Source organism: Pan troglodytes, chromosome 4, assembly GCF_028858775.2.
Source record: "Pan troglodytes isolate AG18354 chromosome 4, NHGRI_mPanTro3-v2.0_pri, whole genome shotgun sequence".
In the NCBI taxonomy this organism is placed as follows: domain Eukaryota; kingdom Metazoa; phylum Chordata; class Mammalia; order Primates; family Hominidae; genus Pan; species Pan troglodytes.
In genome coordinates this window covers 45,185,100-45,205,842 of record NC_072402.2, presented here as the reverse complement: position 1 = coordinate 45,205,842, position 20,743 = coordinate 45,185,100, and positions in this window count along the sequence as shown.

Here is a 20,743-nt window from a genome sequence, read left to right as displayed (position 1 = left end):
GCCAGTTATATGTCAAATGCTTTTATTGTCCCAGATATGTTAGCATTAAAGATACTGAAATCAGTGAAACAGGTAGAGACTTTGGGGGTGGTAATGAAGTACATATTTCTAGAAATTGTTTCTGATATTGAGATGCACCGACATTTGAAAGATACAACACAGGAAAAGTCTACAATTTTTTCTGACCATCTTTTTTTAACTATTATAATTTTTAAAAATAATGAGTATAAAAGCTTAGAAATAGAAAACAAAAGTCCTACCAGTACCAATTCTATTCCCTGGCAGTATATACTGTTTGCAGTATACCCTCCCAGACCTTTGTGGTGTGTATAATCACCTTTATTTATTTATTTATTTATTTTTACAAAAATGGCTTTAGACATTTTATTTTATTTTTGAGATGAAGTATCGCTCTGTTGCCCAGGCTGGAGTGCAGTGGCATGATCTTGGCTCACTGCAACCTCCCCCTCCTGGGTTCAAGTGACCCTCCCACCTCAGCCTCCTGAGCAATGAGGACTACAGACGCACACCACCATGCCCAGCTAATTTATGTATTTTTAATAGAGATGCGATTTTGCTGTGTTGGCCAGGCTGATCTTGAACTCCTGACCTCAAGTGATCTGCCCACCTTGGCCTCCCAAAGTGCTGGGATTACAGGCATGAGCCACCACACCTGGCTGTAAAATCACTTTAAAATTGTCTACTTTAATGCTTTCAATGGGTTTCTTTTTTGGGATTGTTGTTGTTGTTGTTGTTTTGATATGGAGTCTTGCTCTGTTGCCCAGGCTGGAGTGTAGTGGTGCTACCTCCGCTTACCACAACCACCACCTCCTAGGTTCAAGCAATTCTCCTGCCTCAGCCTCCTGAGTAGCTGGGATTACAGGCGCACACCACCATGCCCAGCTAATTTTTGCATTTTTAGTAGAGACAGGGTTTCACCATGCTGGCCAGGCTGGTCTTGAACTCCTGACCTCAAGTGATCTACCTGCCTTGGCCTCCCAAAGTGCTGGGATTACAGGCATGAGCCACCATGCCCGGCTGCTTTCAATGGGTTTTTAAAGGAGAGTATGACAGACCTGCTCAAGCATGTAATAGACCGCTTGTCCTATAATAGACAAACTGGGGATAGGCAGAAGGCAGGAGGGATGGTTTAGCCCCGCAGAAGGAGAAGAAGGTGAACTTCTGAGCTCATCACAACCAAGACTCCATTTCTTACTATGTGGCCTTGACAAATTAACATCTCCAACCATCAGCCTCCTTAACTGTGATGTGGCGATAATACCACCTGACGAAATTGTTGTGAAAATTAAATAATGTAAAACACCACGAAGATACTTGCTCAATAACTGGTGGCTAGATACTCAAAATATACTTTTCATTGTGTTAAATAATAAGGTGGCTATAGACTATCAAAATGACTTCTTTTGAATAATAAAAGTTATAAAAAGCTTTTTAAAAAAGTATATAGGTAATATATTTATTATAGAAAATTGATTAGGTCAGGGGTGGTGGCTTACGCCGGTAACCCCAGCCCTTTAGGAGGCTGATGTGGGTGGATCACTTGAAGCCAGGAGTTTGAGAACAGCCTGGCCAACATGGCAAAAACCCTTCTCTGCTGAAAATACAAAAATTAGCTGGGCGTGTTGTCGCACAATGTAGTCCCTGGAGGTAGTCCCGGGAGGCTGAGGCACGAGAACCGCTTGAACCTCAGAGGTGGAGGTTGCAGTGAGCTGAGATCGTGCCACTGCACCCCAGCCTGGGCGACAGAGCAAGACCCTGTCTCAGGAAAAAAAAAAAAAGTACAAAAATTAGCCTGGTGTGGTGGTGCACGCCTGTAATCTCAGTTACTCGAGAGGTTGAGGCATGAGAATTGCTTGACCCCAGGAGGTGGAGGTTGCAGTTAGCTGAGATCATGCCAATGCACTGCAGCCTGGGTGACAGAGTAAGACTCTGCAGAAGGAAGGGAAGGGAAGGGAGGGGAGGGGAGGGGAGGGGGAAAGAGAAAGAAGAAAGAAAAAGGAAGAAGGAAGGAGAGAAAGAGGAAGGGAGGGAGGGAGGGAAAGAGAAAAGAAAGAGAAAGAAGAAGAAAGAAAAAGAAGAAAGGAAGGAAGGGAAGAGAGAGAGAGAAAGGAAGGAAGGAAGGAAGGAAGGAAGGAAGGAAGGAAGGAAGGAAGGAAGGAAGGAAGGAAAGAAGGAAGAGAGGCCAGGTGCGGTGACTCATGCCTGTAATCCCAGTACTTTGGGAGGCTGAGGCAGGCGGATCAAGAGGTCAGGAGATCGAGACTGTTCTGGCTAACATGGTGAAACCGCGTCTCTACTAAAAATACAAAAAATTTAGCTGGGCTTGGTTGCGGGCACCTGTTGTCCCAGCTACTCGGGAGGCTGAGGCAGGAGAATGGCGTGAACCCGGGAGGCGGAGCTTGCAGTGAGCCGAGATCGCGCCACCACACTTCAACCTGGGCAACAGAGCAAGACTCAGTCTCGGAAAAAAAAAAAAAGAAAGAAAGTTATTTTAAAACTCCAACCTCTGATGATAGAATTCAGAATAGGGGTTACCTGTGAGAGATGTTTATTGGCTGGGAAGGAGCATGAGGGAGCTTTCTGGGTACTATACCTTCATCTGGTTCGTTGCTTACCAGGATATATACATATTTAAAAATCCATCAAGCTAAGCATTTAAAATTGGTGCATTTTACTGTACATATATTATACATGTATTTTACCTCAATTTTTTTTCTTTTTTGAGACGGAGTCTCTCTCTGTTGCCCAGGCTGGAGTGCAGTGGCGCAATCTTGCCTCACTGCAACCTCCACCTCCAGAGTTCAAGTGACTCTCCTGCCTCAGCCTCCCGAGTAGGTGGGATCACAGGTGTGAGCCACCACGCCTAGCTAATTTTTGTATTTTTAGTAGTGACGGGGTTTCACCATGTTGGTCAGGCTGGTCTCGAATTCCTAGCCTCAAGTGATCCACCCACCTCGGCCTCCCAGAGTGCTGGGATTACAAGTGTGAACCACTGCACCTGGACAGGGTCTTGCTCTGTCTCCCAAGCTGGAGTGCAGTGATGTGATCTCAACTCACTGCAACCTCGCTTTCCAGGCTCAAGCAGCCCTCCAGCCTCAGACTGGAGCAGCTGGGCAGCTGGGACCACAGGAGCAAGCTACCATGCCCAGCTAATTTTTTTTTTTAAGAGATGGGGTTTCCATGTTGCCCAGGCTGGTATATCTCAATTTTTTTTTTTTTTTTTTGAGACGGAGTTTTGCACTGTTGCCAGGGCTGGAGTGCAATGGTACGATCTCAGCTCACTACAACCTCTGCCTCCCAGGTTCAAGCGATTCTCCTGCCTCAGCCTCCCGCGTAGCTGGGATTACAGGCGCCTGCCACCATGCCCGGCTAATTTTTTGTATTTTTAGTAGAGACAGGGTTTCACTATGTTGGCCAGGCTGGTCTCGAAGTCCTGACCTCCAGATCTGCCTGCCTTGGCCTCCCAAGTGCTGGGATTACAGGCGTGAGCCACCGTGCTTGGCCCTCAATTTCTAACAATTATACTGTATACATGTTTGAACAAAAGTATGTTCCCAGTTTTTTTTTTTAAGTAATGTTGTTGTTGTTGTTGTTGTTTTGAGACACTGTCTCACTCCCTCGCCTGGGCTGGAGTGCAGTAGTGTGATCTCGGCCCACTGCAACCTCTGCCTCCTGCGTTCAAGTGATTCTCCTGCCTCAGCCTCCTGAGTAGCTGAGATTACAGGTGTGAGCCACCACACTCGGATAATTTTTGTATTTTTAGTAGAGATGAGGTTTCACCATGTTGGCCAGGCTGTTGTCAAACTCCTGACCTCAGGTCATCCACTCACCTCAGCCTCCCAAAGTGCTGGGATTACAGGCGTGAGCCACTGCGCCTGGCCAAAAAAATGTAAATTTAAGAATACAATGCTTTCATAAATTGGGAACTGCCTGTAGTGTTCTAGTGATCTTTGGAAAACATTTACAAAGTTCTGGAGAAACAAAAATCTTACAAATATTGGCTTCATGAGCCATATTTGAAACCCAAGCCTGTGTGTGTGTGTGTGTGTGTGTGTGTGTGTGTGTGTATGACTTGAAGCCAAACCCCACATCTAAGATGGTAGATAAAACCATTTCGTCCCCTTTTCCCCTATGAGTGGTTCTAAAACAAAAAAGTCTGCAAGTGAATGGGCCTGATTTATACCTGTTTAAATGCTTTTATTCAACATAATTGCATTCATGCCTATGAATTCCCTTTGTGTATAGGGCAGGAGGCTGAAGGATGTATGACACGTGGGGAAAATGCTGTTAGTTAATGTGTGAACAATAGTAGCCCTTCCCAATTTAAATCTTGTTTGTGACCAGTAAGCCTGCCAGTGTTAATATTCAAGGGTACTCTGCAGATTGCTATTGCTGAAGGGCAAAGCCAAGTTAAAAGACAAAGTTACTCAGAACTAGCTTCCCAAGTATTTGGAAGGTGCCTGCCATGTGATATAGCTGCCCAGATGCAGCAATGCGGTGGAAACAGTCGGCCACTGTTCTTAGAGTTTATAGTGATATCCAGGATTTTCTTAGAAACCCTCAGGGTTGGCCAGGCGCGGTGGCTCATGCCTGCAATCCGAGCACTTTGGGAGGCTGAGGCAGGCGGATCACAAGGTCAGGAGATCGAGACCATCCTGGCTAACACAGTGAAACCCCGTCTCTACTGAAAATACAAAAAAAAAAAAAAAAAAAAATTAGCCAGGTGTAGTGGCGGGTGCCTGTAGTCCCAGCTACTCAGGAGGCTGAGGCAGTAGAATGGCGTGAACCCAGGAGGTGGAACTTGCAGTGAGCCGAGATCACGCCACTGCACTCCAGCCTGGGTGACAGAGCAAAACTCCATCTCAAAAAAAAGAAACCCTCAGGGCTAAGGGTTTGAAATTAGAGAATATGAGAGATTACATACTGGAAGAACAACATTATGGTAGGTGTTTGATGTCAATGTGCCAAATGTCCATGAGTAACTCATGAGTCAATTTCAGAGTCACTGTTTCCCTATAGTTCCTTGATTTCTGCCTATTCTCAAGAGGAGGAATTGGTACTGAATGACTGTACTGTAGAAATTCCTCTTCCTCTTTGTGACATTCCCACCAGCAATGCATGCGGGTTTCAATTTCTCCACATCCTTGCCAACACTTGTTATTTTCTCTTTCTCTCTTTTAATAAATAGCCATACTGCCAGGCGCGGTGGCTCATGCCTGTAATCCCAACACTTTGGGAGGCCGAGGTACGCGGATCACTTGAGGTCAGGAGTTTGAGACCAGCCTGGCCAACACGGTGAAACCTCGTCTCTACTAAAAATACTAAATTAGCTGGGCATGGTGGTGCATGCCTGTAATCCCAGCTACTCAGGAGGCTGAGGCAGGAGAATCACTTGAACCTGGGAGGCAAAGGTTGCAGTGAGCCTAGATTGCGCCACAGCACTTCAGCCTGGGCGACAGAGCAAGACTGTCTCAAAAAAAAAATAAATAAGTAGCCATCCTAATAGATGTGAAGTGGTATCTCATTATGGTTTTGATTTGAATTTCCCTAATGATTAGTGATGTTCAGCATTTTTTTCACGTACTTACTGGCCATGTGTACATCTTCCTTGAAAAATGGCCATTCAAATCCATTGCCCCTTTTTTTTTTTTGAGGTGGAGCCTCACTCTGTCACCCAGGCTGGAGTGCAGTGGCACGATCTCGGCTCACTGCAACCTCCGCCTCCTGGGTTCAAATGATTTTCCTGCCTCAGCCTCCCGAGTAGCTGGGCCTACAGGTGTGTGCCACGACACCCAGCCAATTTTTTGTATTTTTGGTAGAGATGGGGTTTCACCGTGTTAGCCAGGATGGTCTCGATCTCCTGACCTTGTGATCCACCCCCCTCGGCCTCCCAAAGTGCTGTGATTTATAGGCGTAAGCCACCGTGCCTGGCTGGTCATTGCCCATTTTTAAATTGGGTTGTGGTCGTTTTGTTGTTCAGTTGTAGGAGTTCTTTATATATTTTGAATTTGATTTAGTTTTGAACTTGGCTAAATCCATCTGTTTGTTCATCAGAAGAGTTGTAAAAATATATGCCAGAAAATAATCTCAGCTAAATTATCTTTGGATACAAAAATAATATAATCTGATAGGGGGCTTAATGATGGTGGAGTTTAGGTCAACAGATGTTACTGTTGGACTGCTGGTTGGGCTGGCCAGATAAGTATAGTAGGTCACAAAAAAATTAAAAGTATAGAAGTCAAGCAACAAGGCCAAGACTCCTTTGAGACCTGCAGCTGTGTTTTCTGGGTACCCAGTACCCAAGCCTTGTGCTTGGTACTTGTCCTCTGTACTCCAAACCTGGGTGTCCATAAATTGGGTAGAAAATGGCAGAAACAGCTGGGCGCAGTGGCTCATGCCTGTAATCCCAGCACTTTGGGAGGCCGAGGTGGATGGATCACCTGAAGTCAGGAGTTAGAGAACAGCGTGACCACCCATGTTGGTCACGCTGGTCTCAACTAAAAATACAAAAATTCGCTGGGTGTGGTGGCAGATGCCTGTAATCCCACCTACTCAGGAGGCTGAAGTAGGAGAATCGCTTGAACCTGGGAGGCAGAGGTTGTAGTGAGCCAAGATCATGCCACTGCACTCCAGCCTGAGAGACAGAGTGAGACTCCAACTCAAGAAAAAAAAAGAGAGAGAGAGAAAAAAAGAAAGGAAGGAAGGAAGGAAGGGGAAGGTAAGGGAAAGAAGGAAGGAAGAAAGAAAGAAAATGGAAGAGACAGGTTTCACACGTGTTTTTGGTTTGTAGCAGTGGGTAGGGAGTGCTTCAGTGAATCATTCACAGATCCTCTAGGTCAAAAGATTCTGAAGAAAATAGAACACATACTTGGTGAAACTGTTGTGGGACATGTGAATGAAATTAGGAATATATGATGGGAGAGCTCATTCAGAGAACTGGGAGAATGGGGATTCAGGTATAAATATTGAGTAAGAAAATAGGAAAGTAGTTATCAGAAACAAATACTTGGGACAACGGTATTAAAATTATTATAAAACAAACCTCCTGATTATACTTTCCATCTCCAGAGCTGGTTTTGGTATCACTATTTTACAGGAATATTACACCTGGCAGAGTTAAGAGGCAATCTAAATATTTACTTTCATGCTGCAACCTTTGCCCTGTTTGCAGTCTAGTTTCCCTGAGCTTTTAGAAGATAAGATACAAGCATTTGAATTTTGAGATAGTTTCATAAATATCGCAAATAACTGAAGCACCATGCTAACAAAACCTGACCTTTTCAAAACAGCAACACAAAGATTGGTTATATCTAATGTTATAGAAAATTATTTTTATCTAGTTATCTCATTATAATAATTCAACATATATTCTGAATAAGAGGAAGGAAAACTACTTAAAATTTTACCAAAATAAATCAGTTAATAAGCCTTTTAGCTTTTTTTCTTTTTCTTTCTTTCTTTGTTTTTGTTTGTTTGTTTTTGTTTGTGGCTATTTCAACTCCAGATAAGCCCTTTAAATAAAATAATAAACACTTTCGGAGGTTGAGGTGGGAGGATCACTTGAGCCTAGGAGTTTGAGACTAGCCTGGGCAACATGGCAAGACCCATCTCTAAAAAAAAAAAAAATCATTAAGGCCGGGCGTGGTGGCTCACACCTGTAATCCCAGCACTTTGGGAGGCTGAGGCGGGTGGATCACGAGGTCAGGAGATCAAGACCATCCTGGCTAACACGGTGAAACCCCATCTCTACTAAAAAAAACAAAAACAAAATTAGCCAGACGTGGTGGCGGGCGCCTGTAGTCCCAGCTACTTGAGAGGCTGAGGTGGCAGAATGGTGTGAACCCGGGAAGTGGAGCTTGCAGTGAGCCAACATTGCACCACTGCACTCCAGCCTGGGCGACAGAGCGAGACTTCCTCTAAAAAAAAAAAAAAAAAAAATCATTAAAAATAAGCTGGGTGTGGTGGCGCATGCCTGTGAGCCCAGCTACTGGGGAGACTGAGGCAGGAGGATCAATTGAGCTCAGGAGGTCCAGGGTGCAGTGAGCCGTGTTCATGCCACTGTACTCCATCCTGGGTGACAGAGGGAGACCCTGTCTCAAAATAAAAAACCAGAAAGAAACCAAACTTTGTTATGTTGCTTACCTTTCTTTTCTGAGGGGCTAGGGTGGTGTGCATTGGAGGAGTGGCCCACAAGTTCAAAAGACCAGGAGGGATGTTACTTCCTTTTCTTTTCTTTTTTTCTTTTTTGAGACAAAGTCTCGTTCTGTCACCCAGGCTGGAGTGCAGTGGTGCAATCACGGCTCACTGCAGCCTCAACCTCCTGGGCTCAAGTGATCCTCTCACCTTAGCCTCCCAAGTAGCTGGGACCACAGGTGCACCTCACCATGCCTGGCTATTTTTAAAAAATTTTTTTGTAAAGACACTGTCTCCCTATGTCAGCCAGACTGGTCTTGAACTCCTGGGCTCAAGTAACCCCCTGCCTCTGCCTTCCAAAGTGTTGGGATTATAGGCGTGAGCCACTGTGCCTAGCCCCTTCCTTTTTTTTTTTTTTTTTAACAATTTTTAAAAGCTGTGGAAAGCTAAGACCAGTGCCCAATAATAAAAGGAAGATGTGGCTTTAATCTCTTAATATAACTTTGAGGCATGACCAGAGAAGTTGGAAGTGCTAGATTCAGTCTATAATTAGTATTTATTTATTTATTTATTTATTTATTTATTTATTTATTTATTTATTTTTGAGACGGAGTCTCACTCTGTCGCCCAGGCTGGGGTGCAGTGGCGCGACCTCGGCTCACTGCAAGCTCCGCCTCCTGGGTTCATGCCATTCTCCTGCCTCAGCCTCCTGAGTAGCTGGGACTACAGGAGCCCACCACCACGCCCAGCTAATTTTTTGCATTTTAAGTAGAGATGGGCTTTCACCGTGTTAGCCAGGATGGTCAGTCTATTATTATTTTTAATCCCGGAAGAAGGAAGAGGGAAGAGTCCGTGGCTCTGATTTGCAGCTCTGAATTTCCAAGGACATAACCTAACAAACTCAGCCACCATGCTCTTCCTTCTGTCGTGAAATCTGTTTTATTTTCAACTGGCTTGTGGCAGCTGACTCTGCCTCCTCTCTTCCAGGCTCTGAGATGCCCCTTTTCCTGGAATGACTGTCTTAATCCCATCCAAATATTCAAAGAGGAGGGTGGAGAGGTCTCAGAGAAGCTAATTTTTCGCTTACATTGAAAAACTGGGGTGGGGTTGGAGCTATTGTTCTTCCTGAAGCTTGCTTCTGCTAGACTTTGGAATTGTCCTCCCAGTGAAAAGGTTTTAAGTTGTAAAAGCCAGCTCAGCAGAGCCCCACCCACATGAATAAAACATTCGTGCAGAAACATAGACTCTTGGTTTCTTCTCAGTCAGAAACCTATGCATGTACTTCACTCTCCCCAGCATCCAATTCATGACCAGGTTCTTTCTTCCTAAACAGCTCTCAAACACTTACCTCCAGGATGCCTTCCATTCGTTTTTTTTCAACAAATTTGTTGCCCATCTGCTATATGTCAGGCACTGTGCTAGCTATTGGGAACACAGCAGCAAGCCAAACCTAGTGAAAAAGCCAGGGGAGTTTATCATCTGGCTAACCCCTCCCCAATCAAACCAAACCAAACCAGCTGGGCCAACCCGCACAGCACTCCTCACTGCTCGCTGTTAACTCTCAGCATTTTTTTTTTTTTTGAGACAAGCTCTTGCTCTGTCACCCAGGCTAGAGTGCAGTGGCGAAATCACAGCTCACTGCACCCTTGACTTCCTGGGCTCAAGCAATCCTCCCACATCAGCCTCCCTGGTTGCTGGGACCACAGGCACATGCTGCCGGCCCCAATGGCTTTTTTTTTTTTTTTTTTTTTGAGACAGGGTCTCACTGTGTTGTCCAGGCTGGTCTTGAACTCCTGGGCTCAAGTGATCCACCTGCCTCAGCCTCCTGAAGTGCTGGGATTACAAGTGTGAGCCACCGTGCCTGGCCTCAAATGGCTTTTAAACATAAGAAAATGTGCTCAGCCTCACTCATATAAAGTAAAATGCAAGTTAAAATTATACCAAGGCCAGGCGCAGTGGCTCATGCCTATAATCCCAGACTTTGAAAGGCTGAAGTGGGAGGATTGCTTGAGGCCAGGAGTTAGAGAGCAGCCTGGGCAACAGAGCAAGACCTTATCTCTACAAAAATTGAAAAAAATTTTTTAATTAGCCAGGCATGGTGGCATGTGCCTGTAGTCCCAACTATTCAGGAGGCTGAGGTGGGAGGATTGCTTGAGCCCAAGGAGGTCAAGGCTGCAGCTAGCTGTGATTACACCACTGCACTCCAGCCTGGGCAACAGAGCGAGACCCTGTCTCCAAAAAAAAAAAACAAAGTCTTGCTCTGTCGCCCAGACTAGAGTGCAGTGGTGCAATCACAGCTCACTGCAGCCTTGACCTCCTTGGGCTCAAGTGAACCTCCGGCTTCGTCCTCCCAAAGTGCTAGGATTACAGCCATGAGCCACCATGTCTATATTATATATAATGACCACGTTTTCTTTCTGGCTACATTGTATATAGAGAGCACATATTCTTCATCCTTTCATCCACCGATGGACACTTGGGTTACTTCCACTTTAGCTATTGTGAGTAATGCTGCTATGAACATGGGCGTACAAATATCTTTTGGAGTCCCTGTTTTCATATATTTTTTTTTTGAGACGGAATTTCATTCTTGTTGCCCAGGCTGGAGTGCAATGGCGCAATCTCGGCTCGTTTAAATGGTTTGGAAGTCATTCAATATCACCATATCTAGATCAATGTTGTTTTTGAAATTGTTGGATATTTCAGGGATAATTATGGTTTATATAACCAATTGCTTCCTGTTGGATATTTAAGATTTTTTTTGCTATTAACAAATAATGCTTATATCTATATTTTTGAACACTTGTACAAGTATAAATGCATGGTAAATTCCTAGAGGTAAAATTACTGAGTCAAGAGTTTTACATGTTTTGTGAATTTTGATAGATATTGTAAAGTTGTTCTTCAAAGAAGTTTCATTTATTGTTTTCCCACATTTAGCCAACATTAGGTATTATGAAACTTTTTTATATTGGCCAAAACTCACATGCAAAAAAAAAAAAAAAAATCTCATTGTTTTAGCTTGGTATTTATTTGCTTGTGGTTGAGGTTAAATATAGTAGAAATGAAAAACCCAGTACTATAGAAGATAGAGTTGAAGAAATATTCCAGAAAGTACAATAAAAGAAGTAAAATAAAGAGGTTCAAATAGGAGAGTAAAGATAAGAATACTGCTGGATTTATCCAGAAGGTCTAATATGAGAATGATATGAGAAAAAAAGAAAAAAGAAAACGTAGGATAAAAAAATCATCAAAGACATAGTTCAAAGAAATTTTCTATTGAAGGACAGAACTTTCTAGACTGAAAGGGCCTGTTGGCTGGGAAGGGTGGCTCGTAGCTCTAATCCTTGCACTTTGGGAGGCCGAGACTGGGGGATCACTTGAGGCCAGGAGTTCCAGGCCAGCCTGGGTCACACAGCAAGACCTCACCTCTACAACGAAGATAAAAGAAAGGGACTGCCAAGTGCCTAATATATTGAAGGAAGGCAGACCCCATAATTGTGAAATTTCAGAATACACAATAAATCATTAACCCTAAACATTTCCAGAGAGGAAAAACTAGGTCACACACAAAGGATCTGGAATTAAAATTGTTTGGTTTCTCATTAGCAACACCGGATGCGAAAGGGAGCAGTCACCTTCAACGTTTGTGGTGAAAATTGTTACTAAGTTAGATACCCAGCCAAGCTATCAGTTAAGTGTAGGTAGAATAAAGACATTTTCAGACTTGTAAGGTATCAAAAAGAGATTTTTCTGGGGAAGGTCTGGAAGAGGTAGGTGACTCAAAGGAACTGAGAAGGAGAATGACATGGGATCTAGTAATATGTATCTAATTCAAAACAGGCTGAAGAACGGCCTAGGATGATGGTAAGGAGAAATTCCAGAATGATACCTGTGTGTCACATATGGGAAACCGTCCAGTTTGGAGACAGTCAGAATGCTCCAGGAGAGAGATCACCAAGGGGATGAAAACTGCAGAACTCCTGATGTATTTGAACATATTGAGAGGACAGTTAGACTATTCTGGAGAAGACTGGGCCTGAATTAGTGTCAATTATATAGGAAACTAACCTTGGGAATAGCAACACAGTATTTCCAGGAAAAAAAAAAATGTTTTAAATAGGGGAAAACTTATGGCTTAGCTGAGAATATTTTTATAGGCATAGTAAACTAAACATTGATTATTGTTCTATTCAAAAGGAAGACTTAACATGTAGAAAGAATTGAGAATGACATTAGTTACATATTTATGCATTACTGGGTTCAAGATGGTTGAAAGATAATTAAATTCTCTTCTTTCATAGTTGGAGGTTCATAGCCAATAACTGTGAAGAACCACGAAGTAGCACTTATTAGAATATGTGACTATCAAACAAAAGTTTTGAAAGTGCTTCTGGCTGGGCATGGTGGCTCGTGCCTGTAATCCTAACAATTTGGGAAGCCAAGATGGGAGGATTGCTTGAGCCCAGGCGTTTGAGACCAGCCTGGGCAATATAGCGAGACCCTGCCTCAATAAAAAATTAGCCAGGCATGGGGATGCATGTCTGTAGTCCCAGCTACTTAGGAGGCTGAGGCAGGAGGATCACTTGAGCCCAGGAGTTTAAGGCTGTAGTGAGCCATGATAGCACCTCTGCACTCCAGCCTTTGAGCCAAAGCAAGACTCTGACGTGAAAAAAAAGAAAAATAAAGCATGCTCACATTTAACCTTAATAAAAATAAAAACTAATGTTGACGTTGTACATACTGTGGAATTTTTAAAAATTATTGATATTCTTTTTTTTTTTTTTTTTGAGACGGAGTTTCGCTCCTGTCGCTCAGTGTGGAGTGCAATGACACCATCTCGGCTCACTGCAACCTCCGTGTCCTGGGTTCAAGCAATTCTCCTGCCTCAGCCTCCCAAGTAGCTTGGATTACAGGCACCTGCCACCACACCCAACTAATTTTGTATTTTTAGTAGAGACGGGGTTTCACCATGTTGGTCAGGCTGGTCTCGAACTCTTGACCTCAGGTGATCCGCCCGCCTCAGACTCCCAAAGTGCTGGGATTACAGGTGTGAGCCACCGCACCCATAGCCTGCTTTCACTTCTTTTGGGTACAAACCCAGAAGTGGAATTGCTGATATATGGTAATTCTATGTTTAATTTTTTGAGGAGTCAATATACTTTTTTCCACAGTGGCTACATCACTGTATATTCCTATTGGCAATGCAGGAGGGTTCCAATTTTTCCACATCCTCACCAATACTTATTTTCTGTTTTTATTTGTTTATTTAATAGCAGCTATCCTAATAGGTGTGAAATTGTATCTCATTGTGGTTTTGATCTGCATTCTCCAGTGATTAATAATGTTGAGCATCTTTTCATCCACTTACTGGCCATTGTATATCTTCTTTGGAGAAATGTCTACTCAAGTCCTTTGTCTATTTTTGAATTGGGTTGTTTGCTTTTTTGTTGAGTTGCAGGAGTTCTTTATGTATTGTGGATAAGCACTGCTTATTAGATATACAATTCACAAATATTTTCTCCCATTCTGTGGGTTGCTTTTTCACTGTTGATAGTGCCCTCTGATGCACAAAATTTTTAATTTTGATATGGACCGAATTACCTATTTTTCCTTTTGTTGGCTGTCCTTTGGTGTCATATCCACGAAATCATTGCCAAACCCAATGTCACGAAGCCTTTCTCTATGTTTCCTTCTAAGAATTGTATACTTCTAGCTCTTACATTTAGGTGTTTGATCTATTTTGAGTTAATTTTTGTATATGGCGTGTGTTAGGGTTCTCCAGAGAAACAGAAGCAATAGGATATTCATAGACAAATAAGAGGGGATCTATTATGGCAGTTGGCTCATGCAAATATAGAGGTCATGAAGTCCCAGAGTGTGGTGTCTGTGGGCTGGAGCTGGAGAACCAGGAAAGCCAGTGGTATAATTCAATCTGAGTCTGAAGGCCTGAGAACCTGGAGCTTTAATGTCCAAAGGCAGGAGAAGATGGATATTCCAGTTCCAGAAAAGAGAGCAAGTTTGCCCTTCCTCTGCCTTTGTGTTCTATCCAGGTCCTCAACGACGGGAAGATACTCATTCACACAGGTGAGGGTGATCTCTACTCAGTTTGATTCAAATGCTAATCTCTTCTAGAAACACCCTTACAGATGCATCCAGACATGATGCCAGCTATCTGGGCATCCCTACATCCAGTCAAGTTTAACACATAAAATTAACCACCATATGGTGTAAGTAAGGTAAGGGTCCAATTTTATTTTCTTGCATGTGGATATCCAATATTCCCAACATCATTTGTTGAAAAAAACTGTCCTTTCTCCATTGAATGGTACCCTTGTTGAAAATAGCTATATATTTCTAGCAAAACAATAAACATGTTCTCAATGTCATATCACAATATGATACCATGATGTACACTAGGGATACAATTGATACGCTTTTACCCATAAACAAATTGGGGTGGATATGTTGCTGGATACAAAATATACAATCACTTGGTATTTACTTGATAAAAAGAATATGAGCTGGTCCACATGGTTTTATATTGTACAAAGTGCCTTATACATTTAAAAATAACCCAGTCATCGGCTGGGTGCAGTGGCTCACGCCTGTAATCCCAGCACTTTGGGCGGCTAAGGCAGATGGATCACTTGAGGTCAGGAGTTCAAGACCAGCCTGGCCAACATGGTGAAACCCCTTCTCCACTAAAAATACAAAAATTAGACAGGCATGGTGGCACATGCCTGTAATGCCAGCTACTTGGGAGGCTGAGGCAGGAGAATCACTTGAACCCAGGAGGCAGAGGCTGCAGTGAACCAAGATTGCGCCACTGAATCCAGCCTGGGTGACAGAGCGAGACTCCCTCTCGAAAAATAAATAAATAAATAAATAAATAAGAACGCAGTCATTTCATTACACCTACCTGGCTTCCATGTTATATAAATAGCACAAATTCATGAGAAGCACATAACCAATGAAGTGTCATAGTGCAAGCATATTTTTAGGAAATTATACAAACCTCTGATTTAGCAATATGGATATAAAAGAATCCTATTAGAATATCAAACCGGCTGGGCATGGTGGCTTACACCCGTAATCCCAACATTTTGGGAGGCCGAAGCGGGCCGACCACCTGAGGTCAGGAGTTTGAGACCAGCCTGGTGGTGGGCGCCTGTCATTCTAGCTACTCAGGAGGCTGAGGAAGGAGAATCTCTTGAACCCAGGAGGCAGAGCTTGCAGTGAGCTGAGATCACATCACTGAACTCCAGTCTGGGAGACAGAGCAAGAGTCCGTCTCAAAAAAAAAAAAAAAAGAATAACAAACTAACACATCTTGAAGTCGAATTCCTTGAAAATTATGGCCTAGAAAGCCTACTTGGCTGGGCCTGATGCTCACACCTATAATCCCAGCACTTTGGAAGCCGAGGCAGGTGGATCACCTGAGGTCAGGAGTTTGAGACCAGCCTGACCAACATGGAGAAACCCCATCTCTATAAAAATACAAAAATTAACTGGGCGTGGTGGCACGCACCTGTAATCCCAGCTACTCAGGAGGCTGAGGCGGGAGAATCGCTTAAACCTGGGAGGCGGAGGTTGCAGTGAGCCGAGATCATGCTATTGTACTCCAGACTGGGCAACAGAGCGAGACTCCGTGTCAAAAAAAAAAAATGCTCATGCAAATGAGCATCACAAAAATTATACAGGTGGCTAAAGGAAACACCAAATTGATAATAATGAAGCTAAACTAATAATTGACATTTTAAAGGAAAGACTAAGCCAAGCTAATACCTAACGAGCTGTCTGAGTCAACACATAAAGTGCTGATAACATACCTATCTAACTAGAAAATTGAGGAATCCCAAGGATGTAGGTATTTGCATAGTGGGAGCTTCACATAGTTACCAGCAATTCAACTTTTCAACTTTTCTTTCCTTTTTTTGAGACGGTGTCTCGCTCTGTTGCCCAGACTGGAGTGCAGTGGCATGATCTCAGCTCACTGTAACCTCCACCTCCTAGGTTCAAGCAATTCTCCTGCGTCAGCCTCCCGAGTAGCTGGGATTCCAGGCGCCCGCTACCACACCCGGCTAATTTTTTTATTTTTAGTAGAAACAGGGTTTCACCATGTTGGTCAGGCTGGTCTTGAACTTCTGACCTCAAGTGATCCACCCACCTCGGCCTCCCAAACTGCTAGGATTTCAGGCGTGAGCCACCACACCCGGCCAGCTCAACTTTTCAGTACAATGCCGAATCAATTCCTCTGTCAACTTAAGTGCTAATACCCCAGGGTTTTAGTTTTTGTTTTTGTCTTAGAAACGGGGTCTTACTATGTTGTCCAGGCTGGTCTTGAACTCCTGGGCTCAAGTGATCTTCCCAGCTTGGCCTCCCAATGTGCTGGGATTGCAGGCATGAGCCACCACACCCGGCCTAATACCCTAGGTGTTGGATAGCAAAGACATGTTATCCTTAATAACTCCTGAAGAAAGTTACTAGGAGTCCTTAGTGCAATATAAAAATTTACTTACAGAAAAGAAAAAACTCCTGCATTTGTTCATAAGAACCAAGGAAAGCACTTCCAATTTGGAATCAGTGGGCTGCCCCTTGAGAGGTGCACTCGGAGAACATAAAGCTAACCCTGAGAAGGATAAGGGAGGTGCGTCCTCCAAGATTTCGAAATCTGAGTGTACAATGTGAGGAGAGGGAGCAGAGGATGTAAGAGGAGAGGGATGACTCCACAGATCCTTTGAGAGAGAGGAAAGTGATCTACATTTTCTCAGCAAAAGCAGAGCTATCTTCAGCCAAGTTAGAAAGACTGTGAGGACCAGGGCAGTTTGAGATTTATGAAGTGCCCTTTAAAATTTTAAAATTTTTAAAATTTTTATTATTTATTTATTTATTAAAATTTAAAATTACACAATTTAAAAATTTTTAAATTTTAAAAATTTAAAAAGTATTTTTGGCTCTTGAGGAATTTTCTGCTGCATTAAATACAAGGGAATATTTACATTTAAATAACAACTCAAGAAATGCTAAGGCAGGGCACAGTGGCTCACATCTGTAATTCCTGCATTTATGGGAGGCCAAGGCAGGAGTTTCGCTTGAGCCAAGAGCTTGAGACCAGTGTGGACAACAGAGCAAGACCTGGCTCTACAAAAAATGTTTTAAAAATATTAGCCAGAGGCCGGGCACGGTGGCTCACGCTTGTAATCCCAGCACTTTGGGAGGCTGAGGCGGGTAGATCACGAGGTCAGGAGTTCAAGACCAGCCTGACCAACATGGTGGAACCCCATCTCTACTAAAAATACAAAAATTAGCTGGGCGTGGTGGCGTGCACCTGTAATCCCAACTACTTGGGAAGCTGAGACAGAAGAATCGCTTGAACCCGGGAGGCGGAGGTTGCAGTGAGCTGAGATGGCACCACTGCACTCCAGCCTGGGCAACAAAGCAAGACTCCATCTCAAATATATATATATATAATATAAATTATATATATAAATTATATATCTATATAAAATATATTATATATAATATATATATAATGTATTATATATATAATATATTTTATATATATATAATATATATTTTATATATATATTTTATATATATAATATATATTTTATATATTTTATATATATATATAATATATATTTTATATATATATTTTATTATATATATATAAAATATATTTTATATATATTTTATATATATTTTATATAGATATTTAAATATATTTTATATATATATAATATATTATATATATAATATATTTTATATATATATAATATATTATATATATAATATATTTTATATATCTATATAAAATATATTTATATATATATATTAGCCAGATGTAGTGGAGCAAGCCTGTAGTCCCAGCTACTCTGGAGGCTGAGGCAGGAGGCAGAAGGATCACTTGAGCCCAGGAGTTCCAGGTTGCAGTGAGCCATGATCTCACCACTGCACTCCAGCCTGGGCAACAGAGCAAGATCCTGTGAAAGAAAGAAAGAAAGAGAGAGAGAGACAGAATGAGAAAGAGAAGGAAGTACTATACTTTTACATGTATATAGTCCTTAGTCCTTATCATTTTTTTTTTTTAAGATGGAGTCTTGCTCTGTCACCCAGGCTGGAGTGCAGTGGCACAATCTAGGCTCACTGCAACCTCCGCCTCCCAGTTTCAAGTGATTCTCCTGCCTCAGCCTCCCGAGTAGCTGGGACTACAGTTGCCCACCACCATGCCTGGCTAATTTTTTGCATTTTTAGTAGAGACGAGGTTTCACCATGTTGGTCAGGATCGTCTCGATCTCTTGACCTCGTGGTCCACCCGGCTTGGCCTCCCAAAGTGCTGGGATTACAGGCGTGAGCCACCGCTCCCGGCCCTATCCTTTCTTAAATACTTTCACATAACTCATCTCAGGATTGACAGACCTTGATAGCACCTTAAATCCTGGAGAGAGAGAATTCTGAAGAGGCTACAATAGGATGGAATGGTCAGAACATTTTTGAAAAAAAAACAGGTAAGACTGCAACCAGGCATGGTGGTTCATGCCTGTAATACCAGCATTTTGGGAGAACAAGGCGGGAGGATCACTATAACCCAGGAGTTCAAGGCTGTGGTGAGCTATGATCACACCACGGCCCTCTAGCCTGGGTGACAGAGTCAGACTCCGTCTCTAAAAAAATAAAAATAAGGCCAAGGCGGGCGGATCATCTGAGGTCGGGAGTTCAAGACCAGCCTTACCAACATGGAGAAACCCTGTCTCTACTAAAAATACAAAATTAGCTGGGTGTGGTGACGCATGCCTGTAATCCCAGCTACTCGGGAGGCTGAGGCAGGAGAATTGCTTGAACCCGGGAGGCAGAGGTTGCGGTGAGCCGAGATCACGCCATTGCACTCCAGCTTGGGCAACAAGGGCATAACTCTGTCTCAAAAATAAATAAATATTAAAAAATAAAAATAGGCCGGGGTGCAGTGGCTCACGCCTGTAATCTCAGCACTTTGGGAGGCCAAGGTGGGTGGATCACCTGAGGTCAAGAGTTCAAGACCAGCCTTCCCAACATGGTGAAACCCTGTCTCTACTAAAAATACAAAAATTAGCCAGGTGTGGTGGCGTGCCCCTGTAATCCCAGCTACTCAGGTAGCTTAGGTGGGAGAATTGCTTGAACCCAGGAGGCGGAGGCTGCAGTGAGCCGAGATCTTGCCGCTGCACTCCAGCCTGGGTGACAGAGCAAGACCCCATCAAAAAATAATAATAAATAATAATAAATAAAAACAAAGGTAAACAAATATCTCATTTAAGTTTACTCTGTTACCTAATATATTAGAAAGTCTTATCTCAAAGTTTTGTTGTCTGGAATCTTTTCTGTGGGGTCATAATTAAAATAAATCTTCCAACCCCTAAGTAAGTTCATACCTCCTATTGTTCAGGTAAGATAATTTTGAAGTCAACAGATTGTTGCTCTCTTACCTGACACAGCTGGGATCAGTAATTAGAATGTCAATTCAAAAAAGTAGATTAAAGCTAAACGTCAAAAAGTGACATATGGGTGCCATAGTTTGTCTTAATTTTTTTTCATTTTTCATTAATTAATTTTTTTTAGAGAGAGTCTCGCTCTGTTACCCAGGTTGGAGTGCAGTGGTGTGAACACGGCTCACTGCAGCCTTGACCTTGTGGGATTAAGTGATCCTCCCACCTCAGGATCCTGAGTAGCTGGGACCACAGGTGTGTGCCACCATGCCTGGCTAATTTTTAATTTTTTCATAGAGAGGGGGGTCTTGCCATGCTGCCCAGGCTGGTCTCAAACTCCTGGGCTCACAGGATCCTCCAGCCTCAGCCTCCGAAAGTGTTGGGATTACAGGCGTGAGCCACCCTACCTAGCCAACATTTTTTTTTTCTAAAGCAACATCATTATGAGTCTTTTAACAATTAACTTGATTTTTATAGAAATACCTTTTTGTTTGTTTGTTTGTTTGTTTGTTTGTGACAGAGTCTCACTACGTCGCCCAGGCTGGAGCGCAATGGTGCGATCATAGCTCACTGTAACCTCTGCCTCCCAGGTTCAAAAGATTCTCCTGCTTCAGCTTCCTGAGTAGCTGGAATTACAGGTGCATGCCACCATACCTGACTAATTTTTGTATTTTTAGTAGAGACAGGATTTCATCATGTTGGCCAGGCTTGTCTCAAACTCCTGACCTCATGATGCACCCACCTCCACCTCCCAAAGTGCTGGGATTACAGGCATGAGCCACCGTGCCCAGCCTAGAAACACCTTTCTGTTGGGGTCATCATATTTTATTTTATTTTATTTGTGTGGTTTTTGTTTGTTTGTTTTTATGGCAGGGTCTCACTCTGTAGCCCAGGCTGGAATGCAGTGGCATTGAGAAGTGAAGCCAGCTGGGCTTCTGGGTTGGGTGGGAACTTGGAGAACTTTTCTGTCTAGCTAGAGGATTGTAAACACACCAATCAGCACTCTGTGTCTAGCTAAAGGTTTGTAAACGCACCAATCAGTACTCTAAATATGCACCAATCAGCGCTCTCTGTGTCTAGCTAAAGGTTTGTAAATGCACCAATCAACACTCTGTAAAAATGCACCAA